The following is a 26274-nucleotide window of genomic DNA, read 5'->3' on the forward strand; positions in this document are numbered from 1 at the left end:
GCTTACAGTGGGGTCAGCGCCCGTACCAAGACCTAGCTCGCCCCCACACAGTTACCCAGACCCTCTTTTCTTTCTCTTGTAAATAAAGACTTAATGGTTTACAAGCCTTCCAATAACCGTAATACCTTCAGAGCGAATTAGCTCCCAAAGCAGCCAGACACACAGGCTGGAACGAACCGAGGCTGCTGGGAAGAAGAAATACACCCACATGTATTTCTATTCTCTTCTAAAGCAGAGTTTCAACTTGAAGGATAATGTGTGTTTGACTTTAAAAAGACACATTTTGTGATTAAAGCCTTGACAAAAAGTTATGATCCTTGCTCCTACTGAAGCAACTGCTTGTTTACTTCCTTCTGGCCTTTTGTTGTATTCATGCACGGACATGTGTGCCTGTCTGTCAGCACATTATCACGGCGAGCCGACCAACCAGTCTCTAAATTTGACGTTTAGATTATTGCTCGGCTGATTTACATGCTGCTGATGTCATCCCCCTCGCTGTGTATTCAGACCTGCGCTGCTACTGAGGCAGAGAAAACCTCCCTGTTTACAAAAGTTGGAGAAACTCAGCCCTGAACAGGCCTTTCAGCGTACAAACTGGTTTATATTGTTTGAGGCAACAAGGTCTATTTCAAGTTACAAATATAATTTTACTACAAGATTCTTTCTATGTTTCACTTTTTATTACATGTAATGTTAAAGCTGCAGTAGGTTGAATTGGAGCAAATCCGATTTAAAAAAAAGTTATTTTTATAAAACGGTCATTATGGTCCGGTGCCCTCCGGTGCTCCTAACGGCATCTGCAAGATTTCACAGACCAGAGGAAAACAACCAATCAGAGCCGAGCTGGAGCCTGCCATCTCTGAGCAGCTGTCAATCACTCGCAAACTCTGATCAAATGGTCAAACTAGGCAGCGCTGATCAAATATTAATCAATATTCTGTAGGGATGTCACGAGAACCTTATTGTCATCAAAATATAACATTAGCATTTTAAATAAATATTGAATGGTCTAATGGTCTGTCAGTGAATTTAAACTACTGCTTGCAGAGGATATATATAGAGAGAGTGCGTGTGTGCGTGTACAGCCTCTGCTGTTTTCTCACAGTCACTGAGCTATACCTGAGGAATAAAGTCTCATAATTTTCCTTTTTTTTTTTTTACCATGGTATCGAATTGGGCATTGAGAATCGTGGAAATTCACTGGTATTGGTATCGACTACTAGATTTCTGGTATCGTGACATCCCTAATATTCTGGTACTGTAATGGCTATTTCTCTCCTCAAATGTTTTCAGAAAAATCTTGTAGTGTACTGTTTAATTGTAACTTTCTAATTTTACAGCTAAACAGTACACTACAAGATGTTTCTGAAAACATTTGAGGAGAGAAATAGCCATTACAGTTCGCGAGTGATTTACATCTGCCTCTGTTGAATGACCAGCCAATAGGAACGCTCGCTCTCTGAAATGACCTGTTATTTTGCCAAAGTCTCCCGTCACGGGCTAGATTTTTTAAAGTCTGAAAACAGACTCATGAGGAGGTGCAGAAGTCTAGTTTTCTTGTCCCAATGATGCCAAAAACATTCTGCCTACTGCAGGTTTAAGCTGACGCCACTATGAGCAGCTTCTATCCAGCCCTGGATCTCCACTGTGCTTTTCAGCTGGTTGTTGAGTGAGCTACTCTGCTTCATACTAAACATCAGGGGACCTATTCGAAGGCTAGATGTGGGCCCGGATCTTTCTCATGCTGTGCTAAACAAACAGTCACTGCTAGCATGAAATACAGAGGGAGACAGGATTATGTCTTATCTGATCCAAGTTCTTGTGTAGACACATGAAGATTGTTTCTGGAGAACAATCTACTTCTTGAATTAAATCAGACGCCTGGAATTTCTTTAAACTTGATATAAAGTAATTTTTTAGAGACTGTAAAAATAATTTCTCACTTATGAAAACTTCTGTGTGCTCACACAACAGTTATGTTGTAGCTTCCAGCAATGTTTCCAGCACTAAAAACAAGACAGGCATTAAAAAATTAGATAAACCGCCAGATAAAACGGTGGTTGCTCAATAAGCAGCAGAAAAAAGTCGGTCGGTGTAGTTAAGTCGGGCAGGGCAGGGCCAGGCAGTCAGTCAGCCAGTCAGGACGGTTGAGTTGTAAATGTGTTCCAGCAGGAAAAGCCAAGCTTCAGAGCAAGGCGAGCAGTCTGGAGTCGGCAACTTTCCCCTGCTCCAGCTAGCGCACCGCCCTCCCTGCAGCCCACCCAAGAAGCAGCCCATGGGCATAAATTTGAGAGCCTGACTCGCTGCGGATTTAAAACAATCTGCATCTCTCTCTCTCTCTCTCTCTCTCTCTGTCTCTCTCTCTCTCCCTCCTCCACACTCACTATGACATGTTTCTTTCGTTCACCCTTTACTCTCTTTTCTTTCCTTTCCAACAAATTCCACTGCTAATGAAAATGGAAAGCTCTTTCTCAACGTGTGCCAATAATATTATTTTTCTAGAGGCTTAATTGAGTTTGCAAATATGCAGCTAAAATGCACAGGAACTGTATTTTTCTCTGTTACTGTCTGATCTTTATACTGGATTCTTCTTCTCTACAGTAAAGGAGACGGCAGCGAAGCTTTGTTGAAACAAAGTTAATTACACCTTCCAATAGTTTATTGTTTCCTGAAGGGAATTATTTTCTCAATAACAGCTTCAGCACAAAGTTAGACTGCTAGTTTCCATTTACGTTTTGTGGCACCGGACCACAGGGAGCATAACTGTAAACAATATTTGATTGATGCCACTGAAGAAAACATCCAGTCAGTTCACTTCAGTTGAGGCTATCGCAAAAACCAACAAAACAAGCACACCACATCACTTTTTGTTAATCCTTGTGCTGCAGAGTTCTTCGGCCTAAATGAGTTTAGTTTGGTCGTTTCTCTTTGACGGAGGATTTGTCATCAGTTCTGCTACCAAAACAATCCACAGATGTTACTGATGAATTAAAACGAAGGTGCAGAGTTTTCTCTGAGTCACCAGTGAGAGTTTCCGCACCAAGACTGATCAAAGCGCTCTTTAAACCGAATGTCATGTCAGATCTGTTGTAGTAAATATGAGGCTGTTTGACTGAGTGCCATCACCTTTGACCCACAGCAGATTTCATGTCAGTGTATCAGTGACGGCTCGGCCTGCATTTGGCTTGCAGCGGTAGTAAGTCATGTGCGTGTGTCACAGTGCTACGTCCATGCATGAGGACCGACTTCCTGTTATGGCATCTGATCTGGTTAACGTGGCATCAGCAAGCCACTGTAGCTTCTCACAACTGTCACTTACTTACAGAGCAGGGAAACAGGAATAGAAAAAGACGCTAGAGGCCGAGCAGCAGAGGAGGAGGAGGAGAGAGAATGGGAATGAGGAAGGAGATTTATACAGGATTGGAAACGTTTGGAAGAGTAAAGTAACAAAGAGGGAAGAAAATATACAAAAAAAAAGAAGTTTGGTCTTTTTTTGTGTTTCAAGAAAGCTGACGGTATGAAGCGAATGTGGTTTGGTTCATCCATTGATTAAAAAATCGTTTTTGTAACTCTATAAACGTGGAACAAATTGAGTCCTTAATTTTACTTAAAAAGTGGTTGCTGTTTACGGTAAATAGGCCTGTACTTCATTTACATTCATTTCAAATCTGAAATAGCTTCTCACACAGATATTATGGAAAGTTTACACAGCTGCGAATACACTCTCTTGCACTTTTTATCTTGGAAATTTTAAGATTGCTTGACTTATCCTTCACAAGATCATTACAGGATCACAGAGCAGCCATTAACCCAGCGCCCAGTCTCTTCTAGAATTAAAACTCTACTGAAATGTCCTCAACATTGAGTATCAAAAATTGTCAAATATCAAAGTTGGATGTGAATGTTTGGACAAATTCTCTTGCCTTGTTTACCTTTTCTTCGACAGGATATTTCCTGATCTAAAAGAACTTAATCAAACTATATTTTGTTCATGCAAACTTCTATATTTTTAACACGGATAAGTTGAGCAGCTTGTCATATTTTGTTATATGAAACAAAAAGTTAAGACATGTTTAAATTAGGGATGTCAATCAATTTAAATATTTAATCGCGATTAATCGCATGATTTCCCATAGTCAATTGCGAAAAAATTGCCCAAATTGATGTCGGCAAATGGGTTATTGTGTTAGTTCAATACTCCAAAAAAAAACAAAAATATTGATTTACTATCAAATAAGACAAAGAAAAACAGCAAATTTACACAATTGAGATGCTGGAATTGGGTAATGTATTTTTTTTAGGGCTGTCAATCAACTTAAATATTTAATTGTGATTAATCCCATGATCGCAAATTAATCTCACATTTTTTATCTGTTCAAAATGTAACTTAAAGGGAGATTTGTCAAGTATTTAAAACTCTTATCAACATCGGACTGGGCATATATGTTTGTTTATGCAAATGTATGTATATATTTATTTTTGGAAATCAATTAACGACACAAAACAAGGACAAATATTGTCCAGAAACCCTCACAGGTACTGCATTTAGTATAAAACAATATGCTCAAATCATAACATGGCAAACTCAAGCCCAACAGGCAACAACAGCTGTCAGTGTATCAATGTGCTGACTTGACTATGACTTGCCCCAAACTGCATGTGATTATCATAAAGTGGGCATGTCTGTAAAGGGGAGACTCGTGGGTACCCATAGAACCCATCTTCATTCACATATCTCTGAGGTCAGAGGTCAAGGGACCCCTTTGAAAATGACTATGCCAGTTTTTCCTCGCCAAAATTTAGTGCAAGTTTGGAGAGTTATTTAACCTCCTTTGCGACAAGCTAGTATGACATAACATGATTCCATAGGTTTTCTAGTTTGATACCAGTATCTTCACCTGCTTTAAAACTGGACCGCTACAACCTAAAAATCACAAGTTGCGTTAATGCATTAAAGAAATTAGTGGCGTTAAAATTAATTTGGGTTAACGCTTTATTATCGCGCTAACTTTGACTGCCCAAGTTTAAACTAAGCTGTATTGCTTTGCTATCAGCACCGAGTATTGACACTGATATCAAAAAATTAGAAATGATAAACACCCCTAAGAAGCACTCACTGGTAATGCGTCAAACAATAATGTATTAAATAATATATCAAGAAGCTATCGGCACTTGTTGAGCATATCTAACATGTAAACGTGAAACATGCTGCGTACCGCTGCACAAGTGATCACAAGGAGTTGCCCAACAACATTTGTCAAGCCAAGGATCTTCTGATGTTATCACATCTCAGATAACAGATTTGTTGTCCAGAAGGATCATCACAAACACACGCAACACAGATATGCCTCTGCACTCTTTCTCAACTTAGCTCTCTCTCTCGCTTCGTGGAAGTCGGAAATAATTATTCCAGCAGTAAAATGTAATAGCTTATATATAAAACGGCGCTGGAAAATGTAGTGACTTAACATACAAAGTGCTACGAAGGAGTCATCAGCACCTTTCTACTTAAAATTCAAATGAGGGATTGCACTTTTTGTTGGAGAAGGAAGAAAGAAAATAAAGCATTTTTTAATCTGGAGCACCCAGATGTTTTTGTTTGTTCTTCTTCAAATCATATCGCATCAAAAACTCTCGGGATGACCCTCCCTGGCTATCTGGCAGCATAATGGAAACACGGGTCTGACTGGTGGACGTCAGAGAGACGCAGGCAGCGAGGAGAGTGAGTGTCAGACGCTGGCGTTGTAATTACACTGATGATGGCAGCACCCGAATGCACCGTGGCCATGGCAACCTCGTGCAACAACAAACACCGCCCCCTCTTCGCTCTCTGCCTGCCGACAGGACAGCGCGCTGTGAGTCATCAGAGAACACACACATTGAAACACACACGCGGCCAAAGACACTATAAAGACACATACAGGTACAACATCTTGCAAGAATATATATTTACTCTGCATGCACAAACATACACCTGTAAAGAACAACTTTTATCAAACAACTAAAAAATAAATCACAGGATCAATTTTACTCTGCCTCCTCCACAGATGCTGCTTATCAATGTGTCGCCTTTTTTCGTCCGCAGCCGACCACCATCCCTCAAAGAAAACCCAACCACATGCCCATTGTTACAAACTGAGCTGTGAGGAATGAGTAAGTATCAGTGTGGGTTGTTGGTGCATGTGAGAGCAATCAACAATCTCACCTGGATCCTATTAGCACTAGTTTGATTTCTAATATCAACCACATGAGATGATAGTTAACAGTCAGCATGCCTAACTGCTTTTACACACATGCACACACACACATTTATCAAAAACCGCCACCCTCATTCAAAGAAGAAGGAGGGATGATGGGGAAGGGAACGACTCCGCCTTTTACTGTCAGCAGGGATGCTTAAATCTGTGTAACACACACACACACACACACACACACACACACATATGCATTCCCTAAGGCAAACGCACAAACATTTACTATAAAATTCAACCAGCATCGTTCTTAATGCTGCCTGCTGCGCCACATGTGACGTGACCTTTTCATGTCTAGTATTAAGGCATTAGAGCAGTGAGTATTCCCACATTAGGGGCCAAGAGGACTGGTTAGTCGGTCCAAGATGAGTTTTTTTTTTAAGGATCAGGACATCGACAGGGACTTCTTTCTTGGGACCGTTGTTTCTTTTCTTGTTGTGCTCCCGAACTCATTTGCGGCCCAATATCGTAGCAATTACGTTCATATTGGACGATTCTGCAGCTCCAGATTTACATTAGGGGTGTAAGAAAATATCGAAAATATTGAATATCGCGATATTTTCTTTTGTGATACTGTATAGATTCACCAAAACACAAGATTTTTGATGAATAGTTTACATGCAAAGATTAACTCAGTCAATATTTTATTTCATTTGCAAAGACGATCAGTGTGTGCTCTCTCAAAGTAGTGCTATGATGTAGGATGTTAAGGGGACAGTGTTAAATGCAGATCCCACTGTTCTGATTGCATAAAAAAGTACACTTTTTTTTAACTCAGATTGTATGCATATGGTGGTGTGTTCTTTATACTAAGACAGTTTCCTAAAATTAGATTTGAAAAAATCGCGATATATCGCCTTGCTTACAGTATCGCAATATATTGAATCGTTACCTCTGTATCATGATACGTATCGTGTTGCCAGATTATTGCCAATACACAGCCCTAATTTACATCCAATGGCAAAGTTCGGTGCCAGCACAGGAAGTAGTGGGCCCTTTATGTACCGAGGAGGAAAGTAAGGGTGCGGAGATCAGCAACTCTGTCTCCCACAAAATACAATTGTATACTACTAAATTGCAAAAATTTATTTTTAGAGAAAACGCATTTGCGGCTTGGATTAAGTTCCGTGGCAATGCTTGTTCGATTGATGGAAGTGCTACGTTTTTTACGGCACTGAATTCGTAAGGAGGTGGTTGGAATTTGCATCCTGAATTAAGTTTAGGCAACAAAAGTTTGCTGATTCAGGTTAGGGAAAGACAGATTAGACTGTTGTCAGGCTATTAAATTGGTATTATCAGTCGCTATAAGCCCCATAGATATGGGTCAATAGGGGCCTACTACACCCACTAGTAGGTTTTATCATCTATTCTATTGGCTGTGCTCCGGCTGGTGGGCGGTGCTTGGTATTTTCTCAAGAGATCTCAACATGGCTGCAGGGTCACAAACTTTCTCCTTTTTCAGCTTAATAGTACACTACAAGATGTTTCTGAAAACATTTGAGGAAAGAAATGGACATTACAGTAACAGAATATTGATTTATATTTGATCAGCGCTGCCTAGTTTGACCGTTTGGTTGGAGTTTGGGAGTGATTGACTCGTGGCTCTCATAGACGGAAGCCGGATGGCAGACTCTAGATCAGCTCTGACTGGTTGTTTTCCTCCGGTCTGTGAAATCCTGCAGATGTCATTAGGAGCACCGGAGGACACAGAGGCACATGTTTTTTTTTCAGACTACTTGTCTCATACACTACTGTCAGGATATAGCGACCGTTTTATAAAAATAACTTTTTTTAAATCATATTTGCTCAAATCTTGCCTACTTCAGCTTTAACCAAGTGTTGCAGTTGCCTAACCCTAACCAAACCTCAACCACAGTTTGTTCGCCATTACCACAGTCTTCTGCTGACCCTACCTTTGTTGTCATTGAACGTTATCCAGGTATTTTTGCAGAATCATCCAACATCAATGTTTCCTCTGGCAACAGGGTTGTTTTATGGGATGTCGTGATTGTTGCCAGTTCATGAGCCTCTTGGCACAATGAGATTACATCAACTGAAACACGTGAACAATTATTGCCATCATTGATTAATATGTTAAAGTATTTTTTTTCCGGCTGATTGATTAATTGCTTAGTCTATAAAATGTCAGAAAATAGAAGAAAGTAATGGGATCCTGCTTTTCCAGTACAAACCAACTTTAGCAGGGAATGTCCAGTCGACACTGTGGCTCAAACTCTCCATCATCCATCCACTAAAATAATTACATCTCATACAGCCGACCTCTCCTTTCTCTATTGCTTTGAACTGATTGTCTCCGTAGATCAGTTTGCCTGATACGCCTTCTAATGGGTGGGAAAAGCTCTAAGCGACCATGAACAATGATTTTCAGCATATTTCCCATGACTGCAACATTTCCCCTTTCTATTATGTCTGCCCTTTGGCTAATGTGAGTCAAGCTTTCTAAAGTATCTAATGCCTTTGCCCTCTGGTGTCATTCATTCTCATTTCAGCATCATTTGATGAGTTCAATGTTATATTTCTAGGAAGAGGGATTTTCAATTTACCGGCATACGTGATAACTTCTCGTTGTAATATTCAGATGGCTCCGTTGGGATAAAGTCTGGCTCAGTGATAACCAAAATCAATTCGCTCTAATCTCAATGAGCAATGTCCATGAATGACGACGTACAACGTGAATGAAGCCTTGCACCAGTTTGAAAACAACACAAACTCTATCCGATGAACCAAAATAACCTTCAAATACCAGACCCTGACACCGGTGATCCGAGGGAGCGGACCGTCTCTTCATGAGCCTTGAAGTATGGGAGGAAAACTAGAAGATGAGGAGACAAAAGAGTAGCGGGGGATAAAGACGGAGAAAGAGTGTTTGATTGTGTGTCTTTGCTTATGTGTCCTTTGGAGCATCCCCAGGCCTGTCTACTCTGTTCTCTCCGCAGCCTGAAGCCGATCGGCTCGGCGCTGTGAGCCTACATGGTTTTAGCCGGGGCCGGCACAGACAGACAGCTGCTATTAAACCCTGATTGTTTCAGGTTCACAGGGTGTGAAAGGGTCTGATTGAGGGGCTGTGATCCCAGTGAGGGTGGTCTTTCTCCCCCTCTCTCCCTCACCTCCCCTCCCCTCTCACTGGAAGGTGGGAGGAGGGTTTGGTGAGGGGGGGATTGCAGGCATCACGTGACGCAGGTTTCTTGCTGAGCGGACCAAAATGGAATCTGGACAAAAACACACCACTTGTTGCTGCCTGCCTCTGGGTACCAGTGTGTCACAAAACTTAGAAACGGAAATTAAATGTCGTCCACCTCATTCATGCCAGAGAGAGCTACCAAGAGTCCATGTTGGGACATTTTTATATTCCAGATCTTGCATCTCTTAAAGCAGCAGTGGGTAGAAATGGAGCAAATATGATTTAAAAAAGTCACTATATTCTGACAGTAGTGCATGAGACAGGTAATCTGAAAAAAAATCATGTACCTCGGTGTCCTCCGGTGCTCCTAATGGCATCTGCAAGATTTCACAGACCGAAAGAAAACAACCAGTCAGAGCTGAGCTGGAGCCTTGCCGTCTCTGAGCAGCTGTCAATCACTCACAAACTCTGATCAAACGTCAAACTAGGCAGCACTGATCAAATATGAATCAATATTCTGTTACTGTAATGCCTATTTCTCTCCTCAAATGTTTTCAGAAACATCTTGTAGTGTACTGTTATCGCTCAAATTGCCCCTGCTTTAAATGTTGCTTCAGATTAAACATATAATCCACCACTAAAATCCTCCACCTACCTTTGTTTATACCGAGTTAATGGGACGAAGGAAGTCATTCCACTAAAAATCAATTGTTTTCAGGCTGATAGGGACTTATCAGCGCTCTGATATGGTTGTGATAAACCCCATCAGTCCTCTCCTGTGACTGGATAGGAGGACAGTTGCTTCCTGTACGGTTTATTTGTTTAAGAGCATTCCCATTAAGGAGCCTTTTGGCCTTAACACACTTGATAAAGACCAGGGAGGTTGAGGAAGCTCCCCTGCAGTGCTTTTCACACGTGGCCAAAGGACAAGTGCACTTTCCTCCTTCGAAACTCTCCCCCCAGTCTCAACCTTGAGAAGGGCCGAGCGTGTCTCTGTAAAAAGCTGATTCCAAGCTGTTTTATCTAATTCGATTTTCTGTTTTCCTGTAATCAAATAACACGTCTTACACACTTGTTTTCCAGTTCTCGACACATGGAAACTTAAGTTAAACTTTTTTTTTTTTATCTCTTGTCCAGTGTAATCAATTAAAAAAATACACACTCGAACAATTAGTTGGTACATAATCCACAATTTCACTTAAAAGCGTTCCAAATGAATCGTCTTTCCCTCCCATCTACTAAAGACCCTTTGTGGTGTGTAACAAATACACTCTCTCTATGTGTGTATGTGAGTGTGTGTCTGTGCAAATACTGTTTAGGGAGGATGTGAGTGTGTGTGCTCAGCACTTCTCACTGTCACTTTGGAATAAATAAGTGTTTGGCTGTTCTATTGAGTCCAGTGTTGACGCTCTTCAGTCCAGGGCCACTAACATGAAGACCAGCAGTCCTTAATCTTCCCACATTAGCAGCTACACTCACCTCTTATATAGAGATAATTAGATTAGATGCAATAATCTATCTCAGATTAGAGATGGATTATGGGGAGGCTTCAATGCATGTTTTGTTTCAGCCAAAAGAAAGAACAAAAATATTCAGCCAGCCTGTTGATGGGGGGCATTTACTTACAGGAGCCTTCTGCCTCCTCAGTGACTGTGTTGTTTTGTGGGTGTCCTGACAGAAACTCCCATTTGGAAAAGATATTGGCACCTCAAGTATGTCAGGTTACAAGAAACAGCTGTTCTCCTGTGACCCTGGACTGTGCCAGATGCTTTTAAACTGTAGTCAGACCCCTAAAACAAACACTTCCCCAGAGAGATGAACACATAAAGGCAGCAAAATTTAATTTTTTTTTATGTCTAAACAAGGCATGTTCTTCACATCTCCACAAATGGATAGAAAAGATGAGAAGGAATGAATCCACCAAAAACTGGCGTATCACAGTGATTACATTTGGGTCGGTTAGTAGAAATATTATGCAACTAAATTACTGAGATTTGGAGAGAGCACGGTGAAGTGTAAACCAGCCTAATTAATTTACGCACCCAATGCGTAAAAGTCACGCACAATCACCAAGAGAGATAAAGACAAAAAGAGGAGACTTCACTAACAACACAATTTGTTTCCCACTTCAGAAAGTACGACAGTGATGATAATAATAGTGCCGAATAATTAAAAACACAACTTTCCAGCCACGAATAATAAACTCGTAATTACTTGTCTTGTGCCTGTGATTATTTCAAAAGCGAAAATTAATAAACAGCATGTCTTTTTTTTTTATACTTAGTTTTTTCCCTTTTTTCAAAGCTGTTTTCATACATGCAATCCACTGTTTGTAATAACAACAGTCTATAAACCAACTTTTAAGTAGATGAGCTTTACAGACAAACCCATCAAGTACACTAGAGAAAACAACCTCAACATTCAAAACCGAAACAAAACCAGGAAAAGAAATAACAATAATAATAATAATAATGACAAAAAGAAAGAGTAGAGTTAAAAAAAAAAACAAACAACAAAAACAAAACACACATAACAAAAAAAAGCATGTCTTACCTCAGGTTAATGCAGGAACATTCAGCCTGAAAACTTTCTCACTTGATTCCCAGAGTCCTTGGAGGAACTCAGTGTGTCCAAGGACTGCGAGAGTTTCCAGTAAAGCCTCTCTCTTTCTCTCTCTTTCTCTCGACTTTCTGGCAAGACGCGCTCGGATGGAGATGGCACAGAGCTCGTCACAGAAACCGACACTTTATCCTTGTTTCAGCAGCGCTTTCCCATCGCGTTTTATGCGCACTTTACGCAAACTGGGACAAAATTGCACCCCATGTTCTGAACTGTGGAGTCCCTCAAAGCGTCCTGGAGCTGGTTGCAGAGCCAATGTGGGAATGTGCACCCCCTCCTCTTCCTCCTCCTCCTCCCTTTCTCCACAGTCTGTGTGGACCACCCCGAAACAGGAAGTTCACTTTTTGTTTTTCTTAAAAAAAAAGGACCATGCTGCCTCAGTTTTCCCCTCAAAAGTTAACATGCACTACAGATGATCCACACACTACCAGGCTGGTACATCATGCTCAATTCCTCTCAATCCCTTTTGTGTGAGTTAATACAAATACATTTATAGTGAAATAGTTATATAAAGACATTACAGCATGCATGTGTTTATATAAAATACTTGTATGGACATGGCTGAGTCTATATAAAGTGCGTTCCTATCTAGTGATTGGAATAATGTGTCTATAAAGGTTTTTGTTTACTTTAATGGTGTAACTTCATAGCAGCTTCTAGGACAGCGTGTGTGGCTGGCTGGCTACGTGTGGGGATGCTGCAGATTGCTGCAGAGCCATGTCAGGAAGATCCACCACAAAACCTGGACTGGAGTTCAGTCTGCAGCTCAGGAACAGGACCAGGACCAGGAGACGGACCACAGGCAGATGTGAGAGTAATACTCTGAGTTTGAGTAAGTAGAAATACTCAAATACAAACAATAAATCTGTGCAATATTAATACACTGAATGTAAAATACATTTGTCTGTGCAATATATCCTTGATGCAATATACACCTCAAGTGCAACTACCTTTGTTTACATTTTATTTATTACATCTACTTTACCTGTTTTACAAGTGCATTTACCTCTGTTTACATTACATCTATTTTTATATGTTATACTTCTAGTGTAACATTTCTGTTTGTGTGTATTTATTACATCTACTTTACCTGTTTTATTTACTTTATAACTGTGTGTGTTTTACCTGTTATATGTTTTATCTGCCTCGTTTAGTCTTGTCGAGTATTTGTTTTAAAGCACTGACCAGAAGTAGCAACTGTGAATCTCGTTGAATTTAATACAATGACAGACAATAAAGCTTTCTATTCTATTCTACTCTGTTACAAGTAAAAGTCATGTATTGAAAATGTAGCCTTCTTAATGTACAAAAGTACTAGCATCAAAATATACTTAAAGTACCCAAAAGTAAGAGTACTCATTATGCGGAATGGGTGATTTCAGAATAATGCATATCATATTAGTGTATTATGAATATTGATGCATTAAAGCTGAAGTCAGTAACTTTGAGCAGATATGATCAACAAAATATTTTTATAAAACGGTCACTATATCCTGACAGTAGTGCATGAGACATAATCTGTGGAAAAATGTTCCTCTGTGTCGTCCTGTGCTCATAATGGTATTTGCAAGATTTCCCAGCACCAAATGAAAACAACCAATCGGAGCTGAGCAGTCCCTACAGCAGCTGTCAATCTCTGCTTGTGAAACTCCGGTCAAATGGTCAAACTAGGCAGCGCTGATCAAATATGAATCAATATTCTGTTTGTACAGTAACAGAATATTGATTCATATTTGATCAGCACTGCCTAGTTTGTTCGTTTGATCGGAGTTCGAGTTTTTTGTGTGCAGTGATTGACAGCTGCTGTAGAGACTCCTCGGCTCTGATTGGTTGTTTTTGTTCTGGCGCGGTGGAAACTTGGAAATGCCATTAGTAGCACTATAGGACGACACAGAGGAATATGATTTTTTTTAAGATTATCTGGCTCATGCACTACTGTCAAGATATAGGTGGAATAAAGGTACAGTATATGACAGTTATATCAAAATAACTTTCAATCATATTTGCTAAATGTTACCAATTTCAGCTTAATTGCTTTACATGCTGCTGTGAATTTACCCCTGAAGATAGTCAATAATACATCATAATTTATTTGCTGATTATATTTTGTATTATGAATCTGAATCCACAATGTAACCTAAGTTGTCAAGTTAAGTGTAGTGGAGTGAAAAGTACAATATTTCCCTCTGAAATGTAGTGGAGTAGAAGTATAAAGTAAAAGAAAATGGAAATACTATAAGCACCTCAAAACTGTACCTAAAGGAACAGTGTGTAACATTTCAGGGGATCTATTAGCAGAATCAGGTCCTGTTCACGCAGTCCGCCATGTTGCTCCGCCATGTTTCTACAGTAGCCCAGAACGGACAAACTAAACACTGGTTCTAGAGAGAGCCTTTCACATTTTTACGTTACCTGAAGGCCACCGTTGTTGACACGCTTGTGAAACTGGAGAAACGTGAGCTGCAGAGTGCAAAACCGTGGTACCGCCATCCACTTGTGACTTCTGTTGCTTCTAAATAGTGTTATTATGGTAAGGATGGCTTTGAGCGTTTTGCACTCGGCGGCTGACGTTACCACAGTCTTGGAAAGGGAGGAGTGAGGGGTATTCAGTTGGTTGCAATCTGCAACCACTCCACTAGATGTTGCCAAATTCTACACACTGCACCTTTAAGAACAGTGCTTGAGTAAATGTACTCTCCACAAGTCCCCTGCATTTTATTTCTGTTTTATTTAGAGAACATACATTCATGCAAAACATAAAGAAAACATGAAGAATATTAATCACTTATACATTTAACAATAAAATATAATGCAATTGTGGTGCCATAGTTAGTCACTTGTTGAATGTGTATATAGTTAGCCTTGGATTCAATGACTCCCAGGAGCCTAACGTTCTGGGTGTCAATAATTTGAGTGATTTCAAATATGAGAATTTGCACCATTGAAGTACAATATAAACTAAAGAGGTTTTGCATTTGCAATAGTGGGCCGGGCCCTGTGTCGAAATATAGCTCAAACACCTGCACTATTTCAGTCAAAATTGTTCTTATGGTGCATTATCTATCATACATTTGTGCTTAATCAAATTATGACAAACTATTTGACACATGGAGAACCTGGGGCCAGTTAGTGTTATTACAGCATTGGAGTATTAATTAGTTTCCCAGTCTCTGTTTATATATAATGACCATGACATGTGTAGTCTGCTGTGTGTACTAAATGGCAACAGTGTGCACACACAATGTACAGATGGTGGCATGTGGAGGGTCAATAGCATCCAAGCATTACATTTTTGCTGCTCTAACAGGATAATCCGACCATGCTTGTAGTCTGTCCAAGTCTTCCTACAGTAGGTCAGTAGATCAGTGAATTATTGCCCTTTTAGATATTTTGGGCCCCTTGAATGATTAACTGTTTGTAGCTGGAAGACTTGCAAGTTCATCCCAAGGTCAGGCAGTACTTTATGATAATTTTGCATGCAGTAACTCATACTCAGTTTTAGGTTTGTATAATTTGTTTCCAGACTGGGGTTGATTGTGGTTTCAGACATTAGCAGGCTCCAGTGTTATTACCTCTGACTGTGTTATTCATTATTCGATTGTCTGTGTTTGTGGTGTTGGCAGCTCAACTGGGGATTATGCTGTTGTTGCGGCATAAAATGTGGATGTAATCAAGCAAGAGTTGGTCCAGATGAAATGTGAAGGCATCACAAGGAGTCCTGTTGAAATGTTCCACTATTGTCTGCCATTTGCAGTTTGTGCAGTGTGTTCTAGGTAAATACAGCATGTTGATGCCATCACGTGACTTTACTTTGTGTTCATGCCACCGATACAGAGAGTGAGTCAGCTGTGAAAATTAAATAATGTTAAGCATACAGTCCATATTGGCCAGGAGGCTTCACGGTGTTCCTCGTGTTTGTTGTCTCTAGACAAAAATATTTTGGAATTATTTATGATTTGTTTGCCCATATTAGAAATATCACTTTCTTCTAGGATTTAAGGTATATAGTTTTGTTTTTATGCGTTGAGTTTTTGCCACCTCTGAAAACTCCTGCCATCATCTCAGTACAATGACAGCAACTGGAATTACATTTGTGGTCCTCAGAGCACAAAAATATGACATACATGTCTTTACTTGGGATAATCCACACACTTTCACAACAGTATCCGTAGGGACACAAAGTACACATTTACTAAAAAGTATCTGCATGGCATACCACAGATACTAAGTAGAACAATATGTATTTGTGTTGCTGACCTGCTAGAGGAGTATATTTAATACCCACATGGACCACAAGGTGGACCTCAAAATAAAGCATACAAGGCACAATAGGTTTAGCAACAACTGTTATTAGCTAGACATACATTGTAAAACACATTGTTGAAATAAATGTAATCTAAGAGTACTAATTATAAGATAAATGCAAGTTAAAATACTCTTTTTTTTAACTTTTAAAGCCTGTATTTATTTAACAGTAGTGATAAAAGGGGTTCGGTAACACAAGCTGAGTAACCATGGTGAGAAGTGAGTGTCAGTGAACATGAAAATAACACATCTATACACATCACATACACATCTATAGGCATGAAGCACTTTTACTTTAAAGCAACAGTGAAAGCTGATTCAAAGTGTGAACAGTTGGTGACCTGAACCAAGGCCAGAGTCCATTGAGAACATACGGCCAGCGGTTAAATCAGGTTTGTCAATGAGAATGGGCTTTAGTCCGAATATAGCTGCTGCTGTATCAGCCAAGAGGGAAAATCTTGGACGTAAATCTGCCCACAGATGCTGGAGCCATATGCTTGATCTGGCTGCACAGAGAATCCAACACAGGCTTCATTCCTGATTATCAATGGGAGGAGATTAAAGGTGAAGCAGCAAATCCAGTGAGCCTAAGTATAGATGGTTTTTTGGACCATGTAAGACAGGTATTTTTGGTATTTTGGCATATATTTATTCATTTGAATTACCATTTTTGGAATAACGTATGCAATTTATCCAATACACAATTATTATCTTGATTATTCATTACCTCTGTATAATCAAAATATAACTGAGATCTGCTTGGACAGCTGTCTGTCTATTGAAAGCTCTAAGGCAAAACTATGAAGGACTGAAAAAACTTTTCTAAAGATTATTTTCAAGTAATTATATATACTGTAAGTATCTAAAGACCATCATCAACTGTAAGTAATACACTGACTATGGATAAGTACCTCATACAACCCCACTTCAAAACACCCAAACTATCTCTTTAAAGTCATGTTTCTGTCCTGGCAAATGTTAAGTACATTATTCACTCTCATTTTAGCTCTTTTTTTTCTCTCTTTTTTGGCCTTCACCAACTCCTGGAGGAAATATCTGTTTTTTCAAACTTTATCTGTGTGTTGTTTGCTGCTAGGCAGGAGATGTTCAGTCAGTTTATTAGAGATTTTTTGCCTGTTACAATTGTAATAATAAATATCTGCTCAACTTAACCACTCCTTTCATGTTACACTTAAAGCTATAGTAAGTAATATTCAAAAGCATTTTTTGTTATATTTGTTGAAATTCTCATCACATCCCGACAGCAATCGATATGTCAAATGATCTGGAGAAAAAAAATAAGCCTGTAATAAGTCCAATAATTCCATTCGCCCGAATGAAAAATTTTAAATTGGACGGGCTACTTGTCTGCCTGCACGCGCTCTGCCTGTGCACATATTCTGCATCACCGGAGTCTTCCACAAGCTGCTAGCTTGACAGCTGTGAGTGCTAACAATAGCCGTGTTTGTTGTTTACATTCATTATGATCATTTTGGGGGAGTAGCTTTGGAGGAAGACCTGAACGGACGGACTATCAGTGTTGCCGACTTGGCGACTTTCTCACTAGATTTAGTGACTTGTGGAGCCACTGCTGCTAGCTACTTTCATTGGAAAAGAGTTAGCAACATTAGGCTGGGTTTTTCGGTTAGATCATTTTAAAAATCTAACTTACTCTTGCTGGTTTCTCAAGATTACCAACCCTACCTTTAATAAGTTGATCTAATTTTGATACACATTGATTGCTGCAGCTTTAAAGTACTGAACAAGGATGTTGCCAAATGCAATCTAAGGCGGAAACAAATATCAAACATTAACTTTAGCCATGCTTCCTTCGATAATTCACCAGAAGAAACAGTGCTGTGTTTCCTACACTATGTTTCTAAAAAAAACAACCACATGTAAAGACGCATGTCTCAATGGAGCCTCGAGAGGAAAGGTGAATGGGACAAAAATAAAAGTTCCAGATGTCTTCCTCCAAAGCTCGTAGAGGGCTTACAGTACTAGAGGGATTAGAGAAAGCTAAAGCAAAAGCAAAAGATGCCGTCCAGTTCAAGAGAGCGCGAGAGCTGAGAGCTGTAAATAAGATGATGCTTTGCTGCTCATCTCTTTATGTTTTGTAACCTTGGCTAAGCATGTTAACACAACATGTTTCACTTTCCCTCATCAGTCAAAGCCATTAGGTGGGATGCTGATTGCTTGCACTTCTGAAATGTACTTTTACTTAATCTGCAGTGAGTTCAGGTATATAATGTACATTAATCTGACAAGATGACATATTCCCACAAATGTGTGGCAGAATATCAAGGTTCAAGGTTCTTTATTTGTCATTTGTCAAATCCAGCAAAGCAGTCATTGATAATGAAAATCATTGGTCTCAGGTTCCTTCAACAATGCCTATAAAATATGTATATATAAAAGGGGAAATCACACAAGCAAAATGACAATCTATGGCATAAAATAGTGCAGAGGGCTTAAATATAAAATAATATATAATATAACATAAGTAAATATAAAATAGTAATGATAATGTAAAATTGTAATTTTGTTGAAGACAGTATTTCAGATGGGAAAACTGAATGTAAACAGGATTTAGTATGTATGTGCATGATGAGAAGTAATATATGTACACAGAGGTGTAGACAGGAATGTAGTATGTATAGAGAAGTAGTAAATATGTACAGTATATATATATATATACACTAACATGAAGTGTAAATTGAACACAGTAGTATTTAACTGTAGTGAAAGTATAATTCACTCTCTACTGAAAGTTAAAGATAGTGTTGTATGGGTGGAAAGTGAAGGAGCATCCCGGTTTAGAGTATTTAAGGCCACTAGAGGATACAGAGAAACGTGCACGTTAGACAAGTGAGAGGGAGGGAGTGAAAGCAGGTGTCACTAAGACTCAGGGCAGCTGGACACCACTCCCCCGAGCAGCAAAATCCACAAAATCTTTTATAGGATTTGTTTTTCCATTGCAGATGGTCCTTTGCACATGTTTTCTTCCCATTGGTCCAGGGTCCTGGGCTTATAGCACTGCAGCCTTGCAGGTACAACATATAAGGGTGCTCTCCACCTGCACCAGGTTTCACCTCAGGCCCTGCACACTGGAGAGAGGAAACTTGGAGAGCAATAGATACAAGAGGAGGGACAGTTCTGCATGAATGCTGTACACCTTCAGTCACTGCTGCAGGACAGGTAAGAGTTGCACAGCAATCTTATTGTAGTTTATCAAGGAAATCCAATGCACTGTGCATTTAGTGCAACTGTTTTTGCTATGCATGCACACATTTAAATGTTTTAAATTTGCATGATTGCTTGCATGTAGTTGCAGCATGTACAGTATTTGTGATGCATATCTTACAGGTCATACAGGGGTAACTTCAGCATGCAAGTAAATCCAGTTTTATAGCATTTCTTACAAGCTTTTGTTCAATTGAATTGTGATATTGCATTTAAAGAGTTTTGCAGAAAAGACATTACTTCTACAATGATAGACAAACATTGCACCCTATATTTAAACTTTTGGATTAAATTTCATGTCATGTCCTTAATTTAAATGAATGTTCAACATATAAGAAGTGAGTAATGTTTGCAACATTTTCTTTTATCGGAAATAACCAAGATCTAATGAAAATGGAGATATCCCTCAAAGTAGGCACTTACCATAGTGTACTTCATACAAAAAATGATACAACAGTATAAAGTACAGCAGATGAGTACAATTAGATCCTGTGATACACCCTAATGAGTAACAAACCACAATTTACTCTCACAAATATCCCCTCTTCTTCAATGTAGTTCAATATATGTTTATTATTAAACTTCTGCAGTGTGTTTAATGGTCTGGAGTTTTAATCTTATAGACTTTCCATTATATAAAACGAATGCTTGCTCCTGTTCACTTCCTCATTGTCACGTTACTCTGGTTTCAACATTTCTTCTTTATTTGTGTAAAGGTGGAATATTTCATTTATTACAAAGGAAGATCTACTTTGAATAAATAGACATTAACAACTGAACAATCAAGACCGTGAAGTGTAGGTTTTGAATGGAGCGGGTGTGAAATGTTTTACAGCATTATTTAATAGTAGTACTACAAGCATGGTCAGTCACGAGTCATCGTAATCCACTGTACTGCTTTGAATGGATTATGTACACTGGACTGTAAGACAATTTAAACAAGAGAGAGGCTAAGTAAGGGCACCTTACCATTTGTATTCTTCAATGTTTTGATGAGGATTTAAAGACAAAATTCAATTTTAAAAGAAATATAGTTATGGTATGTTTAAAACAGGATTATTATAGTAAACTAAAATTGAAACTATAATGAAAATAAGCAGTCAGAATTTTTTTCAGTAAACTCAAAGTAAAAATCTATATCCTTAAAGAATAACTAAAACTAAACTGAAATGCTATTGCCTGGGTAAAAACAAATAATAAAAAAAATGTGTAAATTCATTTCAGTTTTAGTTTTTTTTAAGCTATAATATATCACTACCGAAAAAAGGAGACAGCATAAATTTCCGTTATGGAATTGATCTTCCAGGGTGACACTATTCTGCAACTGCTTCAATAAAGCAGCGCATACAATTTTCCAACCGTGTATTTTGTGTGTAACTACATACTTCTGAGACATTATACCTGGCCCAAACAAAAACAAACTAAAACTACTGTAAAACTAAAGGTAAATATATAAAAACTAAAATTAAATCCTTCTGAAAAACTGAAACTAAACTAAAACTAGCAAACACACTCTGAAAACGAACTAATACTAAATCATTATTTAATACTAAACTAAAATTAAATCAAAAAGTCAAACCTAAAATAAAATGAACAGTGCAAAATGTTGAAGTTAATTATGCATTCTCATTGCCATTTTGAGCAATGTTGCCAAAAAAATATATATATATCACACTGTTGAGTCTGGGCCAAATAAAGAAAACATGGGCTTTTATATATTTAAATATTATATCACATTATGAATATGTAATTGTTTCTCTGTATACTGGACAGACAATTCTGTCATGTTATGTGTGTGCCATATTTTTCTGTGTAAAATTATACAATGTTAAATAATCATACAATTTGTTTACTCAAAATGCATTTGTCAATTTTACCATTAGCATGCTGCTGTAAGTGCAGATATAATTGAATGCCTCGATACTCCAGCATATTCTGTTGAGAAAATGTGATGTGATTGAGACTCAAAATAGTTACAGGCACAGCAAGTAAATGTAATAGATATTCAATAACACTACATTCTGATTGCCAGTGAAAATGATCATGTAAATGTTTAATTTTGCTTTATACATGTAATTTCAAAAGTAGGATTTATTTTTGTATTGGTTTATGTTGCAGTCACATCCACCAGATGGCAGCATAATACAAGCCTGAGAACAGGGCAAACCAAAACACCATGAAAACAATTCTGTCCTATACACAGTATTCACCACCAGAGAGCCCTGTACATGATAATGATGATATTATCACTTAGGATATATACAGTGTGCGCACATCCTGTATATATTCATAATATTTCAAATATTTGTATAAAAACATAATGTATGCTTACATGGATATACTCTACTGTCTTATGTGGCACATTAAAGAATTCAACTCATGGTTGTGTCTGTTTGTTTTGTTTTTTTCTTCTCCGGACAGCTTGATGAAGTTTGGCAATAAACAGAACCACAAATGTAAGTGATGAAACCACTGTTTTTAGAGAAAGTGGCAGAAATTGGGAATTATTACAAAACATTTACCACGCACATACAGTATAGTTTTGTGTCTAGAAGTTAACCCACAAGTTGGGAAACTCTCTCAAGATGGTTAAGATTACGAAGTGACCTTGAACAGTTAAGGTTAGGATAGGTCATTGGGCAGCGAGTCTCGTGAGAGTTTTTTGCAAGTTTTTGCAAAATTTTGCAATTTGCCGGTTACCTTCTAGATATGATCACAGTATAGCCTGGATTGCATAATTGTAGAGTCAAATGTCAAACTTTTGACAACTTTTGTTTACTCATCGGTACGTGTATTTACCTCTGTTTACAGAAATGTCCTGTATTATCATGTGTCCGTTGCAGACCTGCCTCTTCCATCAGATGGAGAGAATCCACATCATCTCATCAAATGCTGTTTTATGTGCCAGGAGAGGCATGTTTAATGACTCTTTATGTCCCCCGTTAGGTATGCATGCAATAACATGAGGGCTGTCAATCTATTAAAATATTTTATCACGATTAATCCCACATTTTTTATCTTTTCAAAATGTACCTTAAAGGGAGATTTGTCAAGTATTTAGTACTCTTATCAACATGGGATGTGGGCAAATATGCTGCTTTATGCAAATGGCTGTATATATTTATAATTGGAAGTCAATTATCAGCAAAACAATGACAAATATTGTCCAGAAACCCTCACAGGTACTGCATTTAGCATAAAAAACATGCTCAAATCATAGCATGACAAACTCAAACCCAACAGGCAACAACAGCTGTCAGTGTGTCAGTGTGCTGACTTGACTATGACTTGCCCCAAACTGCATGTAATTATCATAAAGTGGGCATGTCTGTAAAGGGGAGACTAGTGGGTACCCATGGAACCCATTTTCACCCCTTTGAAAATGACCATGACAGTTTTTCCTTGCCAAAATTTCAGAGCATTATTTAACCTCCTTCACGACAAGCTATAATGACATGGTTGTTGTTTTGTTTGTTTGTTGTTACTAATGGATTCTTCAAGGTTTTCTAGTTTAATATGATATCAGTATCTTCACTCTAGCTTTAAAACTGAGCCTGCTACAAAATCTGATCGATTGCGTTAAAGAAATTAGTGGCGTTAAAACGAATTTGCGTTAACACGTTATTATCGCGCTAACTTTGACAGCCCTATATAAAATGTTAATATGCTATACATTATATCCTTATAAAGTATTCCAACTTGGTCAAAAATGTTGAACTAAATAAAGTATATTTTTATGTTCACATATGCACCATCTAGATCAGAACCCAAAATAAGAGTGGCTGCATCATATAAGTTCAATCAACAAAAGGAAACTTCCTTTATCTTATATCCATCCTATATTGTAGTTGAAAATTAAAATGTCTATCTATTCTAAACATTATTTTCATCCAGAAAAAGATCAAATACGACCTTATTTAACTACCTAATGCTTGCACACCAAGTAAAAGTTTTGTATTTTACATCAGAATCTTAAAAAGAAAATTAATTATTGGTTATTATATTTGATAGTGATAATTAGGTCATGCAGGCTAAAGCAACATCGCTCATTGTATTAAAGTAAATATTAAACTGAGTCATTTACTCATTTAACCTCATCCAGCATGAACTCAAAACTCAAAGTCTTTAGAAGCTGGTATACAATAACCTGATTGGATGGATTCCGTTTAGTCTTCCTTGACAGAATTAGGTCCCTACAGGAAATTATGTGGTAAGACCTGAGGTTAAGGTGGAACAGCAAGGACTGTGACGGTAATTCCCTGAGCTGTGCTGTAACAAGCTCCTGTTAGATCATGAACTATTTAAATCCAGCAGCCCCCGTCCTCATTGAAGCACTCCCTCTGAACCCACCTGTTTTTAAAGATAGTGGGATTCAAATACCAAATCAAATCAAGTCAAATTTAAGGTTTTTTATTCCTAACTGAAGATCTCCAGGTCAGGGAAATTAAATAATTTCTAAATATAGAGTTGTTGTTTTTTTGTTTTTGTTTCACAGATTTTTTTAAAGCCACTGTGTGTAAAATTTTAAAAGGAAAATCTGACTTTGGCTCCCTCTGATGGCAGTACCAAAAAACACATTATGGCAGACCTCTCCCACATCCCCCTGATATTTAGATAAATGTACTGAAAGCAACATAAAAGTTTGTGCCAATGTTTGCAAGGACTGTTCCAGAATAATCTGAAACATGCTGTGACCACATTAAAAACTTAACACATAGTGGCTTTAAGGGAGTATTTTGTCTTATTTCTTTTTTCTGTCATTCTGTCGTAATCTCAAGAGCCTTCATATTTACTAAACAGACATTTTTTTAATTTGGCGATAAACCGCACAAGTTGCTGGCAAGGCAGCTGCGGAAAAGGGAAAGTGATAGGACCATTCATAAGATAAAATCGGATTCTGGAACTCGTGTTACCTCACATAGTGACATAAACAGTACCTTTTGTCAATTCTATGAAAAGTTGTACACTTCCCAAGCCCAGGCACCACCCGAGGTTATGGACCATTTTTTACAGGCATGTGATTTGCCCACATTATCACCAATGGATCAAAATTCCTTGGAGACAGAAATTACATGTGAGGAAATAAAGAAGACGATCAAGTCTTTAAAAAATGGTAAAAACCCAGGACCAGATGGGATTTGCAATGAATTTTATAAAAAGTTTGATAATGTGATAGCCCCATACCTATTGAGGATGTACAAAAAGGCGTTTGAGGTTGGCACGCTACCACCAACACTAAATGAAGCTACTATAACAGTTATTCCAAAGAAAGGGAAAGATTTAGAGCAGGTAGGTTCATATAGGCCAGTGTCACTATTAAACACAGACCAGAAAATCTTGGCCAAATCCTTAGCTAACAGACTCGGTTCTTATATGGCTAAATTGATACACCCGGATCAGACAGGGTTCATTCCGAACAGACATTCGTTTAATAACTTCAGACGCCTTTTTAATATTATGTACTCTCCCAGGCATCCTAAGGAAGATTTGTTCATCTTGAGCTTAGATGCGGAAAAGGCCTTTGACTGTGTGGAATGGCCCTACCTATATGCAGTACTAGAAAAATACGAATTTGGCACAAAATTTATTGCATGGGTTAAGATATTGTATAACAATCCCAGTGCTAGAATCCTTACTAACCGGACAGTTTCAGATGCATTTAACCTTTGGAGGGGCATTAGGCAGGGATGTGCTCTGAGTCCCTTGCTGTTTGCTCTAGCATTGGAGCCTCTTGCAGAAACAATTAGGGCTCACACTGAGATTTTTGGTTATACACGGAATATACTTCAAATAAAATTTCGCTGTATGCGGACGATATTTTGATGTACATAACGAGGCCACTGACTTGTATTCCTATCATATTGGAGACGATTGACTTATTTAGCTCCTTTTCGGGATATAAGATAAATTGGAGCAAGAGCGAACTGATGCCTGTAAAGACCCAAGCATTCTCGAACAGTTTCCATTCAAACTGGCTTTGGAAAAATTTACATATTTGGGGGTAGAGATCACGAAGAAACATAACTCCCTATTTGAAGCAAATTTTATGACTATGTTAAACAAGTTTAAGACCAAATTAGAGTTTTGGAAAACCCTTCCAATTTCTCTGATAGGCAGAGTGAACGCAGTTAAAATGATCTGTCTCCCTCAACTGTTATAGAGAGCTTTTTTAAAAAACTTGACTCTTTAATTCTACCATTTATCTGGAATTATAAATCCCATAAAATTAGGAAAGACCACCTGTGCAAGCGTAAGAGGGATGGGGGACTGGCTCTACCAGATTTCAGGCTATATTATTGGGCAGCAAACATTCGATGTGTTTCCTATTGGTTGGATGAGACGATTGTTCTCGACAGCTGGCTGGATATGGAGCGAGAGGACTGTCTACCCAGCTCACTTGGTGCTATTGTAATGTCTCCCATTCGTCTCAAAAAAGCATGTTATAATTACAATCCGATTATCCATAGTACTACTAAAATTTGGAAACAAATAACCAAACACTTTAAACTTAGAGCTCTATCCTTTACACTTCCGATATCGGCAAACACGTCTTTTACTCCTTCAACCCTAGATGGAGCCTTTGATCAATGGAAATAATCAGGACTGAGTAGTGTTGGGGACTTGTACATTCGGGGTACGTTTGCTTCCTTTCAGCAGCTTCGGGAGAGGTATGGGCTGTCAAAAACTGATTTTTTTAGATATCTCCAGATTAGA

General features: G+C 38.5%; 1 protein-coding gene and 1 long non-coding RNA gene across 2 annotated transcripts in view; one reads left to right on the forward strand and one right to left on the reverse strand.

Moving 5' to 3' along the window:
- gli1 (GLI family zinc finger 1) overlaps nucleotides 1–12267 on the reverse strand; it is a 63351-nt gene extending 51084 nt beyond the window's left edge. Inside the window, exon 1 of the mRNA XM_037782591.1 lies at nucleotides 11947–12267. The gene's annotated coding sequence lies outside the window, so the exon portion shown is untranslated. The remainder of the gene's footprint in view (nucleotides 1–11946) is intronic.
- A 106-nt stretch (nucleotides 12268–12373) lies between these two features.
- Nucleotides 12374–21923, forward strand: LOC119495799. Its single transcript, XR_005208569.1, has 4 exons — nucleotides 12374–12482; nucleotides 12663–12844; nucleotides 19299–19515; nucleotides 21679–21923. It is a non-coding gene; the product is annotated as an uncharacterized LOC119495799 (long non-coding RNA).
- Nucleotides 21924–26274: the final 4351 nt, after the last annotated feature.

Source organism: Sebastes umbrosus, chromosome 1, assembly GCF_015220745.1.
Source record: "Sebastes umbrosus isolate fSebUmb1 chromosome 1, fSebUmb1.pri, whole genome shotgun sequence".
In the NCBI taxonomy this organism is placed as follows: domain Eukaryota; kingdom Metazoa; phylum Chordata; class Actinopteri; order Perciformes; family Sebastidae; genus Sebastes; species Sebastes umbrosus.